The sequence below is a fragment of the Symphalangus syndactylus genome, chromosome 11 (assembly GCF_028878055.3).
Source record: "Symphalangus syndactylus isolate Jambi chromosome 11, NHGRI_mSymSyn1-v2.1_pri, whole genome shotgun sequence".
NCBI classification, from domain to species: domain Eukaryota; kingdom Metazoa; phylum Chordata; class Mammalia; order Primates; family Hylobatidae; genus Symphalangus; species Symphalangus syndactylus.
This window is the reverse complement of record NC_072433.2, coordinates 37,658,879-37,670,898: the sequence shown is the minus strand read 5'-3', so window position 1 is coordinate 37,670,898 and position 12,020 is coordinate 37,658,879. Positions and strand designations below refer to the sequence as shown.

The window sequence follows — 12,020 nt, the reverse complement described above, 5'->3', positions numbered from 1 at the left end:
AATGAACTAATCCTAAAATTGAAAATTAATGATGTAGGCAACTCAAGATATTAGGAGAAAGTTGATGAAATGAAAAAATAAATACCAGAGCAGAAGTTAATGAAGTGAGAAACAATAGAAACAAATCTTAAAGTTGCTTTTTAAAAGAAATTAACTATTTTGTAATCAGGGCTAATCATGGGGGAAAAACATAAAGCATAAACAAAACAGATCTGAAAGTAAAGGGTGACATAATTACAGATATAATAGATACTTTTTTTTAAATCACAATAGAACAGGCTGAGTAACTTGATACCAATAACTGGAAACAAAAAAATTGAACCATTCTCTAGAAAAATATAACTTACCAAAACAGACTCATGACAAATTGAAAAGTTGAACAGATCTATATCCATTAAAGAATTGGAATTGATCATTAAAAATCTATATCATCCTCTATAAATAAAAATCACACCAGGCTGGATGGTTTTATTGGAGAACATGTCGAACTTCCAACAATCATCATTTTAAAGTTTTTCAGAGAGTACGTAAACACAGTAACTTCATTAACTGATTTTAATAAGACTGACATAACTTGGCACCACAACTGAAAAAGCACAGTACTAGAAAGGAAATTTGGCCAGGTGCAGTGGCTCACACCTGTAATCCCAGCACTTTGGGAGGCTGAGGCAGAGGGATTGTTTGAGCTGAGGAGTTCAAGAGAAGCCTGGGCAACATGGCAAAACCCTGACTCTACAAAAAATACAAGTTTGCTGGGTGTGGTGGCAGGTGCCTGTAATCCCACCTACTCAGGAGGCTGAGTTGGGAGGATTGCTTGAGCCCAGGAGTTTGAGGCTGCAGTGAGCTGTGATTGTGCCACTGCACTCCAGTCTGGGCAACAGAGTAAGACACTGTATCCAAAAAAAAAAAAAAAAAAAGGAAATTTGTAACTCAGTTCATTTATGAACATATTTGCAAAAGTGCTAAATAAGATATTACCAGACCAAAGCCAAAAACTTATACTTTAAAAAAAATACGTATCATTACCAAGTAGAATTTATCCCAAGGATTCAAGGCTGCTGTAACATTAGAAAATATTTTAATGTAATTTAACACATTTATAAAGGAAAAAAACATTATCTTATTGCATGTACAAAAAGTATTATTAAATGTATACATATTTATAATTTTTTAAACCCTCAGAAAATCAAGAATAAAAGGAAATTTCCTAAACCTGACAAAAGCATATTTTTAAACTCTACAGAAAATATCATCATAATAATGAAACTTTATTAGCATTTCCTTCAAGATGAGAAAGAAGAGAAAAAAATGTTTGCCATCAGCACAACTATTCAACAATGTGCTGATAGTCTTAGCCAGTGGAATAAGACAGAAAAATAAATAAATAAAACTTAAAATAATAACAAAGTAATCATTGCTTTGTAGGCAAGTCCAAACTATTTTTAAGGCCTTTAGCTAATTTTGACATTTCTGCACAAAGTCTACCTTTCTAAACTAGAATCCCAAAAAACTACAATTTCCAGACTCAGGTTCCTTTGCTGTTAGGTGTAGATTTGTAATTTTGATTTTCCCACCAGAGGCACCTACTGGAGGCTTTGATCCAGAACTGGGTTGTAAGTCAAATGTTGTTATAATTATTAAAAACACTCCCTTTCAGACTCAAAAGAGTCCTGAGTTGAACAATAAATTGCACATTTGCTCCATTACGTAGGCAAAAAGGCAACATGTAGAGATACATTTGACTGACAGAAATCATGACAGAAGCAGCATGGATCTGGAACTCTTAGCAGTGGAAGCCTGGATTTAGCAGCTTCTGTATTATGACAAAGGATGTGTAGTCCTGGAGCCAGCAACCTGAGCAACCTATGTTTTAATAAGCATTGAAGGTGATTCTGATGCATGCCTAAGTTTGAGAATTACTACTCTAGAGAAATTCTTGCCCATGTGTACAAGAATAAATATGTAAGGATGTTTACTACAGCACTATTTGTAATACAAAAATAAGTGGAAACAACTTTAGCATCATCAGTAAGGGAAGGGAATTAAGTAAAGTGGTTTAGTTGTACAATAGATTCTATATAGTTCTAGTTCAAATGAATGAACTAGATCTCCACAGATAAATTTCAAAAACCTAATGCTGAATGGTAAAAGCAAATTGCAAAAGGATATATATGGCATGATAACACTTATTTAAAATTTTGAAACACATAACACCAGAGGTCATATATTTACAATATTTACGTGTGCTTTTTTAAAACACAAAAACATTGAGGGGATCACACATATCAATTTCAAGACAGTAGTTACTTCTCAGAAGGAAGCGGAAAAATGGCTTGGGGGCATCCTTTAATATTTTATAGGGCAAATATGATAGCATTTTGGGTAACAGATTCATCAGTTTTTGTCATATTCTCTATACTTTTCTTCATATTTGAAAAATCATAAGTTAAATGGTAAGATACATGTTTGTTCTTTAGGTTCACTTTCACTTGGTAAATTTGGCAGATAAAATGGTTTTAGAAAACATCCGGTAATGTTGCAGTGTTTCATTTCCAGAGGCCTATTGCCAGACAGAAACTCAGTCTACAGTCAAAGGTGAATACTGTAAACACCTCAGTAAATATGTATTTTTCGGTTCAGTTTATATTCAACTAAATCCCTGGAATTTCTGGCAGTCATCAACATAGGGAGGACAAAATATATCAATCCCAAATGAAAACTACAGGAGTAACACATCTTCAGGACTATCTATATATGAAATACTGAGATCTAATGTTCCTTAAATGAGGAGTCTGGGTAAATCTCTTTGTAAAATAAATAATTGTTTTTGAGCCTATTTGTAAGTTCCCATTTTCAAATGTTTTATTTTCCTGATATGTTACATACCTATAAAAGTTCTAAAGTAGAGAACTCAGTTTTCCAGCATTGTTAACCTTCAACAATACTGAAAGAGTAACTCAAGCATGCTTTGGAGGAACAGAGTTGAAACCTGAGACTAATCTATCTACCCATCTATTTGCTCATATATCTACTATTTTTTTCCACCCATCTGATGCTCAGGTAATCTTCTGAGATGGCTTTCACATGTCCATTCCAGACTGTTCCAGCATTTTGCATTCTAGTGAAAATCCATGACTGTTAATTTAAAAATACTGCATTGACAAATGACAGGTAAGAAATAACAATTTGTAAGAATCGCATTATGTCTAGGATTTTATTAATCTTAAAATAATCAACTTAGAATTTCTACTAGGTAACATTAAAATGTATCTGCATACTTACTAAGAACCAGGTTAAAAACAAAAATAAATAAAGTATCACCCATGTGAACTTAAGAGCACAAAAGTATTTTTACTAATTTTGTGTGTATTAAAATTTTATGTATTGCTAATATTTAGCTATTAATACCTACTCAAATATATCAACATTTTGAAGAAATGCAAAAGCTGCTAAAGTGTTAAGAACTCTGAGAAATTGTAGGAAAAATGCAAATGAGACATCAGAGAAGAGCTCACAAAGACTAAGAGATTGAAATGGAGCCTTAGGAAAAAAGAAGTCAGAGAAGGAAGAAGAAAGGGAGCTTCTGAAAATGAGAAGAGTAATGTGCTGAAGGGCTCATCAAAGAAAAGTCCCAGAGACAAATGCTTCACTAGCTGTACACGATGAGGACCAGTTTATCATGTAAAACGAGAATATTAACCTGCAGACTACATTTCATGGTACTAGGAACCAAAGTTAAGTGCATCAAATAAATACATTAAATGTCACGGTGGGATATTTCACTGAAACCTCCACTCAGTTATGACAGCTATTTTTATTACACACACCAGAAGCAAAAAAAATGTGAAACAATTTATATACAAGAGGGCACAAAGATGGAATCACTGTCTGTATTTAACAATAAACCATGTGACTATTTTGAGTTTAACAATCAAACCAATTAAGCGTTGTATCTAAGATAGCTGATTGTTTATCATGAAATATAAATAAATATGAATAAAATGTGTTGCTATTTTATGAATAACAAAAACTGCTAGAACTACATATGTTCATTAGTTTATGTCACTAATCTCTGGAGATATCAAAAATCATAATGCAAACTTCCACAAAGTATCACAGATTTGAGGCATAAACAGAGCTTCCAAAAACTTAAAGTAGAAAGAAGATGGTATAATCACAAGCTTAAAATCAACGTCTATTAGTAGTTGCTTCTCAGCCCTAAACAGATTCATGTCAGCTTCACTAAGGATATTGACTATGGCATAACCTCATAGATTTGACTAAGTAAAAACCTCATCTCCCTGAGTTTCTTCCAGAATTAGATGGGAAGCAAATGTGAGAAGCCTTGAACCAAGTGAAATATTAATTAGGTTCATGTACAGTTTGAAGTGTTTTGGGTTTGCTTGCTTTTGTTTTTACTAGTGTAAGCCTTTAAATACACACACATTTGTTTCTAAACAAACTGATTTATTAGGTGAAATTTAGTTTTTATTTTTGTTGGAGAGATAATGTTATTAGAAGAAAAACACACACAAAAGTTGAGGTTACATTCCACTCCCCAGAGGCAAACATTTTCAAATATTTTAGCTGTTTCTCTTTGTGGTTATCTTCATATTTCTAAATAATATGTTTAAACTTCTGTATCTTGATTTGTCAATTCTGGGTGTTTAACTATTGACTTACCATACGATTTTTCACTTACATCCATTTCCTATCCCCATTTTTCCAACATAAATATGTCTGTTTTCTTTTTTAATTAAAGCAATGTTCAATTTGTATTTACTGGATATTTAAATATCACTCAGTGCTGAGTTAAGTGGTTAACTATGATTACCTCTCCTTTTTGTGCAACTGGTATTTTTTTTTGAGTCAATAATTGTTCCTCCTTAAAATTTGCTGAGACTTCTAGACCCTACCATACCCATTAATAGCAATTGAATTCAACTTTCCACATGGTAAAACCAATCAGAAGATTATTTTGCCCTAGAGCCCTCCATCCCCCACTTCCAGTTGGGACTGGTTGCTCTCTAGGCCTAATGTATAGCTGTCATCCTGGGGTTTTCCTTCAGCAACATCCTAAGAATTCTCTAAACACCTTTTTTGCTTCCTGAATCTCATGCCTCCTTTTTGTTGTTTAGTCCCTCATTGTGGTGGAGCGCATCATTCTTTAGCTTCCCGAGAAAAGACAAATGGATAAGGAAGGGAGCTGAGGGGTGTCACCATTCAAAATGCACATTTTAACTGAACCCTCCTATTTCCAGTCCAACATGTCACTCCCTTTCCTTCTTCCTCAGTTTTTAACCTCTTCATGATAGGCTCTGAAATAAAAATTATTTCAGAGAAAGTATTGTCAAAACTAAAATATATTTCATTTGCAACAGATAGGATTTGTTGTAGGAAAAATGAATTTATAGGTCCAAAGCTTGGAGTAGTCAGAGTAAAGGCTCTTCACCATAAGTCATAAAGTAGGCAGGTTATAAGTTATGAAGTAAGGGCATTTCTCAATACACAGGGTGAAAGTAAAAGCCCTTTCTGAGCTCCAGGAGGGCATCTTGGGGCGGGGGTACCAAAAAAAAAAAGAAAAAGAAAAAAGAAAACAAACAAAAAACAAGAGAGTAAGAGAATGGAGACGCAACAAAAGCCTACTTTCTCCCCTGCCATCTTGGAATCAAAATCTCAGGGAATGATAGAGACTCACAGACAGGCATTACAAAACAAGTGGGCATGCTTGTGCTCCACTTCTCAGAGCATAGCCCAGGAAGCCGCAATACAGCAGAGTGGCAATGCAAAACATGCTGAGAGGAAGACAGAGTCATGGCAGGATGTCACTACATGATACTTATGACTATGGATCCCAGTTACACCCAGAAGATGCCAACACACAATGCCCAAGGTAGAAGGGAAGCCAGCTGGGCTGCTTTACTGCAATTGCGGGTCAGAACACAAAAACCAGATACTCTTCCCCAGGAAGTATCAGAAACCACCTAGGAACTCAGATCATCCTGTAGGTACTCAGGAAGACAGGTGAGGAGATGGGAGGAGTTTGTCTTCCAAAGAGTCTGAGTTAAATTGAAAGAAACAGTTTTAATCCAGAGTGACTATGTTATCATGAATGGAGAGTTACAAATGCAGAAATGCAGGTTAATGCACAAATTGAGTTAAGCTATAGAAAAAAGAGAGGATAACATTTCCACACATCCATCTTGTAGTGTGTAAATTGCAAGCTGCTAATGAACATGAGTGGTTTGGTTTAGGGTTTAGCAACAAGTCATGCTCACTTTAATTCGTATCCTGGTTGATGGTCATAGGCTATTTCCTTATAGCAGTTCTCTGCCTTTGAGTGTGGGACTTTTATGTCACATGCAGAAAGCCACAATGCAGTGATGGGACAGCATCCTCTCACCTTGTTAGTCTATTTCTGTACATACTGCCTATTAGCCATATCTACAATCACTCAAAAATGGCTGTATTTCTTACAGAGCCCTCCCAAACCGAGACAATTACCCAGAACTTGGGTTTATTGGTGGGGAGGCAAAGGGAGAGGCTGGTGGCTGGCCACTATTTTAGGGAAAAAAGAAAGAATTGCCTACACACTGAAAGTTTTAAGACCACGGATCTCAAGCCTTAGTGAGCATGAAAAATCACCTGGCAGGCTTAGTAGAACACAGATTATTGGACCACATTCCCAGAATTTCTGATTCAACAGGTCTGGGGTGGAGACCTGAGAGTCTGTACTTCTAATAAGTTCCCAGGCAACACTGATACTGCTTGTCTGGGGACCACACTTTGAGAGAACCACTACCTTTAAAATACGCTCGAGGCTCAGGTCAAAATCTCCCCTATGAGAATACCAAAGCAAAATAAGTACAGTGTGTCTGTCCCTTCCCCCTTTCTGTGCCCAACTAAGCTACCTGTGGCAGTTAGGAATGCATTCAGCTGCAAATAACAGAAAACCCTTCTACCACTGTTAATCAGGATGGGAAGAGCACAGTGTATCATAGCAGGATGTCACTGTATTATATTTATGACTAGCGATCCCAGTTACCCTCAACAGATGCCAACACATAATACCCCAAGGCAGAAGGGAGGCTGGCTGGACCACTTCACTGCAATTGGGAGTCAGTGCACAAGGACCTGATATTTCTCCCCAGGAACTAATAAGGAGATAAAGAGTTATATGGCAATGGACAATGCAAGGATGGCACAGTTTCTCAGGGAGATCATAAAGGCCCCATGTTCCTGCTAAATTCTGCTTTGCCAATGGTGTATTGCTATGTCTAAGAACTAGCTCTCTAAAAGAAAGGGAAAAAAAAACCTGACCTGCAGCATTTGCCAATTTCCATGGTGAAAATATTCCCACCATGGTGATGTCACTGAAGGTAGAGTTAGAGAGAAGTGGGCACAATGCCAGCTCCAGCAACAGCTCTACCCTCTTTAGGATATAGCTTTGACTCTCGAGGTCTCCACTTCATCCTCTCAAGATGGCTGCAGCAGCTCTTGTTATTAAGAAAACCAAAGGTTTTCCAGAAGCCTCACCCACCAAATTATTGCTTATATCTTATCAACCAAAAGATAGATGATGGCTTGTTAGCTGAAAGATGACTAAAGGGAGGGAGGTTGGAGCAGCTAACAGTGTCTGCCCGCACTGCTCGGATACAATTTTCTCTTCAACGTTGCCCTTAATATTAATCTGACTTCACTTATAAAAAGAGGAAGGAAAACACACAGTGATACGCTCTGCTCTCTATTCCTCCCAGAAGTGGCACACCACCTCGGGATAGCATAGTTACAAGTAGTATTTTATGGGAGTACTGTTAGGCTGAGCCACAACAGGGAAGTGTGCCTGATTTGTTGGTCAGTGTTGTGAAGGCGTGGTGAGCCTGACGACACATAGCTGACGTGGCTGAAGCTGTATCATACTAGAAGCTGAGTATGATACAAGACTGTCCATGAAGGGCCATTTTCCTGTTCAGATGATCCCTTTATATTCTACCTCACTGAAGTGAAACTGAGTTATTCTAGAACACAGTGGACCAAGAGCAAAACTGTCAGCAGGACTCAGGCAGACAAACTCCTGGCATCCTCCTCAATAAGTCAGATTTCCATTCTCTTTTTCCAGAGCCCATATGAAAGGTCTGAGACTCTGAGTGTGGCACCTATTAATTATCTGGTAGCAGAAAAAACAGTTGGACTGAAGCTTGCAAGAGTGGGTATTAATCCCATTCTCTCAATAACTATCTCTGTGACCTTGAACCAGTCACATCTCTTCTCTCAGCTTCAGTTAGCTCATCTGTAATTGAAGGAGTTGAACTGTGCCTTTGTCCTATGGGTCATCTGAGCATTTAAGCAGGAAAAGCAGCTAAACATTTTTAGGAGGGTGACAGGGATAAAAATTAGATTTCAACCACACTGTTGTTAATATTAAATGGCACCTAATCAGACCTCTCTTCCAAATTAATCTGTAATGATTTCGATTGTAACTTACAGTTTGTGAAGTGCTTGCTTCTATATTTTTCTCCCATCAACCAATGTGAGGTAAGTAGGGCAGGCATTTTTATCTCCATTATTTTCCTCCTCACGGTAATGTACAATTCTCACTCTAGGATTCCCATAGTCTACAGCAGCAATTCTCCAAGCATGGTCATAGGCCACTTGCATAAAATCTCTGAAGGACACCTATTACAAATTCCTCTTCCTGGACTCTATTCTAGACCCACTAAATCAGAATTTCTAAGGCTGAGGGCCTGAGATTTGTTTGCATTTTTGACATAACATCTCCATGTGGTTTTTATATAAACTAAATTTGAAAATCACTAGTTTAAAAAAATATATTTGGGGGTACAAGTGCAGGTTCCTTGCATGCATATACTGTGTGGTGATGAAGTCTGGGTTTTTAGTGCACCCACCACCTGATTAGTGAACCCAATAGGTAGTCTTTCAATCCTCATACCCCTCCCACCTGCCCACTGTTTAGAATCTCCAATGTGTAAAGGGAGCTAACATTTGAGGCCCTATTATGTGTCAGGCACTACCCTGGCTGCTTCATATGTGCTCTTTCATTCAATACTCATAACAACTCAATAAAGTGCATATATATAAATATAATACTATATATGTATATATAGTTTGTCAATAAACTATTTTGGAGTACTTGTATATTTATGGAAAAGTTGCAAAGACAGCAGTGATAACATACCCCTCACCCAGTTTCATTGCCCCTATTGTTATTACCTTATGTTACCTTGGTTAGTTTGTCAAAATTAAAAAATCAACACAACATTGGTACATTACTGTCAATTAAACTCTCAATTTTATTCAAATTTCACCAGCTTTTTCATTAATGTATTTTTGTATGTTCTATAAGCTAGTCCAGGATACCACATTACTTTAGTTGTCCCGTCTCCTTTGTCTCCTCTGATCTGTGACAGTTTCTCATTCTTTTCTTGTTTTTCATCACCTTGACAGTTTTGAGGAGTCCTGGTCAAAGTAGCACAAAATAGTAGAATGTTCCTCATGTTCGGTTTGTCTGATGGTTTTCTCATGATTAGACTGGGGTTATGGGTTTTTAGAAAGAATACAAGAAAGGGAAAGTGTCTTTCTCCTCACCTAATATCAAGGGGTACGTAACATCTATATGATATCACTTGGTGATGTTAATAAAGTCTATGCTTGTAATCCCAATTCAACCAAATAGGAAACAAGTTTATCAAGGCTAGTGTTCCATAACTGCTAAGAGGCAGAACCAGGATAAAGTTTAATTTCTTTTCTCTGCCATTTTGGTTGCAAGTGACCACTCTAGTTTTATTCTCCTCCCATAAAACCCTCCATTTCAGCTCAACTTGCCATTCTTCTCTGTTATTTCTTGCTCCACTCAACTCCCCCATGTTTTCCAAGTCTTTTTCAGTGTTCAGCTCAAATCCAATCTGCTCATTGAAATCCTCCATGATCCCCAACACACTCTTCTTTCATGAAATTCTAGATGCTCCTCTAATTTTCCACTTAGCACATATTGTCATAACCGCTGTCTTTCCAAGCCAAAATGGAACAATAATACGGAGAGACCAGCCTGTATGTGAATCCATTTGCTCCTGAGCTGAATGACATTGGTGTCTTACCTTCTGTAGTCTTTCACACTGTATTCAGAGGAATGCTTCTGTTAAAACAAACTAAATATGGCCTAAGAAGGACTCTGTACTTCTATATTTGAGTCCTTTGGATGAACTGCAAGCTAACTTAATAGGTAGACAAGACTGAAAACCTAACTTAGGAGTATGTGCCTCTAACAATCGCTGAGTCTTGGCCAATCCCAGCAGCCATATTTCAACCAGCCATAGACTGCTAAGTGTTCAAACTGTGTTCAAATAAGGCAGACGTCCAGCTGTAACCAATCCATCTGTTTCTGTACCTCACTTCCGATTTCTGTATGTCACTTTACTTTTTTTGTCGATAAATTTGTTCTGACCACAAGGCACCCCTGGAGTGTCTTTGAATCTGCTGTGATTCCGGGGTCTGGCCAATTCACGAATCGTTCATTGCTCAATTAAACTCCTTTAAATTTAATTCGGCTGAAGTTTTTCTTTTAACACTTCTAAATTGCAAATCTAATTATACCATTACCATGCTTAAGACTTTTCAATGACTCCCTATTATTTATGAAATCCAAATGTCTACCCTTAACATATAAGGCTCTTATGATCTAAACCTTGCCCATTATTTCATTTTCCCTCTAGCCATCACATCACACTCCACTCCACAATATCCTGCATTCCAGTCATGATGAACTATTGGCGATTTCTAAGTGCCCTGTGACCCTTCTGTGCCCTATGCCTCTACACATGCTCTATTATCAGTGAGGAGACCATTATAGAAGACTCCAGTTCACCCTGGCTGATACAACAAGGACGATGATAACATTATGTCATAGGAACGTAAAAAGTAGGGAAGCTGTCCAGCAACTCAACAATGCCATCAAAGACCCAGGGTCTTTGTATCTGTTTGCTTTGCCATCCTCAGAAAATGTGATTTGTCCTCAGGTTGGCTCCCTTCATAATCACAACATGGCTGTGGAAGGTTTAAGCATTCCTTCCAAGCACAGCAATGCCTAAAGACAAAAATAAAAAATAAAAATAAAAGAGCTACCTCTTCCAATGTTTCCCTCTCAAGGTCAAGAGACATTTCCAAAGTCCTCCCAGCAGACTTTTTCTTATATCTCATTGGCCAGAACTGGTTCATATGCCCACTTCCCTAAGCTAATTGAATAAGAGGAATGGGCCTACCATAATTATCTTAGACCAATCAGTGCTTATTCCTAAAGGCTGGGATAGAAACACTCTCCCTTGGGTCAAGTAGAGGAAGGGACACTTGAGCAAAATCCCAACTCTGCCGAAAGGAAGGTAATTGGTATTGGGTGGGCAACCAGAGGTATCTGCCACACTGCTGTTACTGCCTTATCCTTCTTGTCTACTAGGCAAACTCCTTCTTATCCTTTAAGACTCAGCTCAGATATTACCTCTTTCAGGAAGCCTTCTCCGATATAACCAAGCAGAATTGAATGCTTCTTCTTCTGATCCCCCATATTACTGGGTTCATACCTCTATGATAGCACTTATTACATAGCTATGATTCTGCTACCTTTAGAAAAAGTGAAACCTTGGAAGAAAGCACCATTTTCTATTAATATTTAAGGCTAACTTTGTTGAAGGAAAGAGAAGGGAAAAGAGGAAGAAAGGAAGGAAAGAAAAAAGGAAAAGAACCTCTCTCTCAGACTGTTCATCTGTAAAATAGGGATAATTTTACTTTCTAATTGTTGTAAAGATTAAATAGAATAATATACAGAAAGCACTCAATAGAGTTCTAACACACAGAGTCCTATATTTTTTTTTAACAACACGGACCTCATTTTGTATTTTTTCATACTATCCTCCCACCCTTTACACACATTTCCTAGCACAACGCTTTGTACAAGTATAGTTGCTCAATAAGTATTTTAGTAGTTTACCTCAATCTAAAAATAAATTGCA

The 12,020-nt window shown here is 37.3% G+C and overlaps 2 long non-coding RNA genes across 10 annotated transcripts in view; one reads left to right on the top strand and one right to left on the bottom strand.

Moving 5' to 3' along the window:
• LOC134731713 (uncharacterized) overlaps positions 1-12,020 on the bottom strand; it is a 92,518-nt gene that overhangs the window by 50,111 nt on the left and 30,387 nt on the right. The window lies entirely within an intron of this gene.
• LOC134731711 (uncharacterized) overlaps positions 1-12,020 on the top strand; it is a 76,077-nt gene that overhangs the window by 38,576 nt on the left and 25,481 nt on the right. For 2 of the 8 annotated variants that reach the window (XR_010114205.1, XR_010114198.1), the window contains exons 5-6: positions 3,061-3,171; positions 3,399-4,005. This is a non-coding gene — a long non-coding RNA (uncharacterized lncRNA). Of the gene's footprint in view, positions 1-1,711; positions 1,887-2,477; positions 2,634-3,060; positions 3,172-3,398; positions 4,006-10,730; positions 11,133-12,020 lie in introns of those variants that run through there. The other 6 variants (XR_010114199.1, XR_010114200.1, XR_010114203.1 and 3 more) reach the window with 5 other exon arrangements.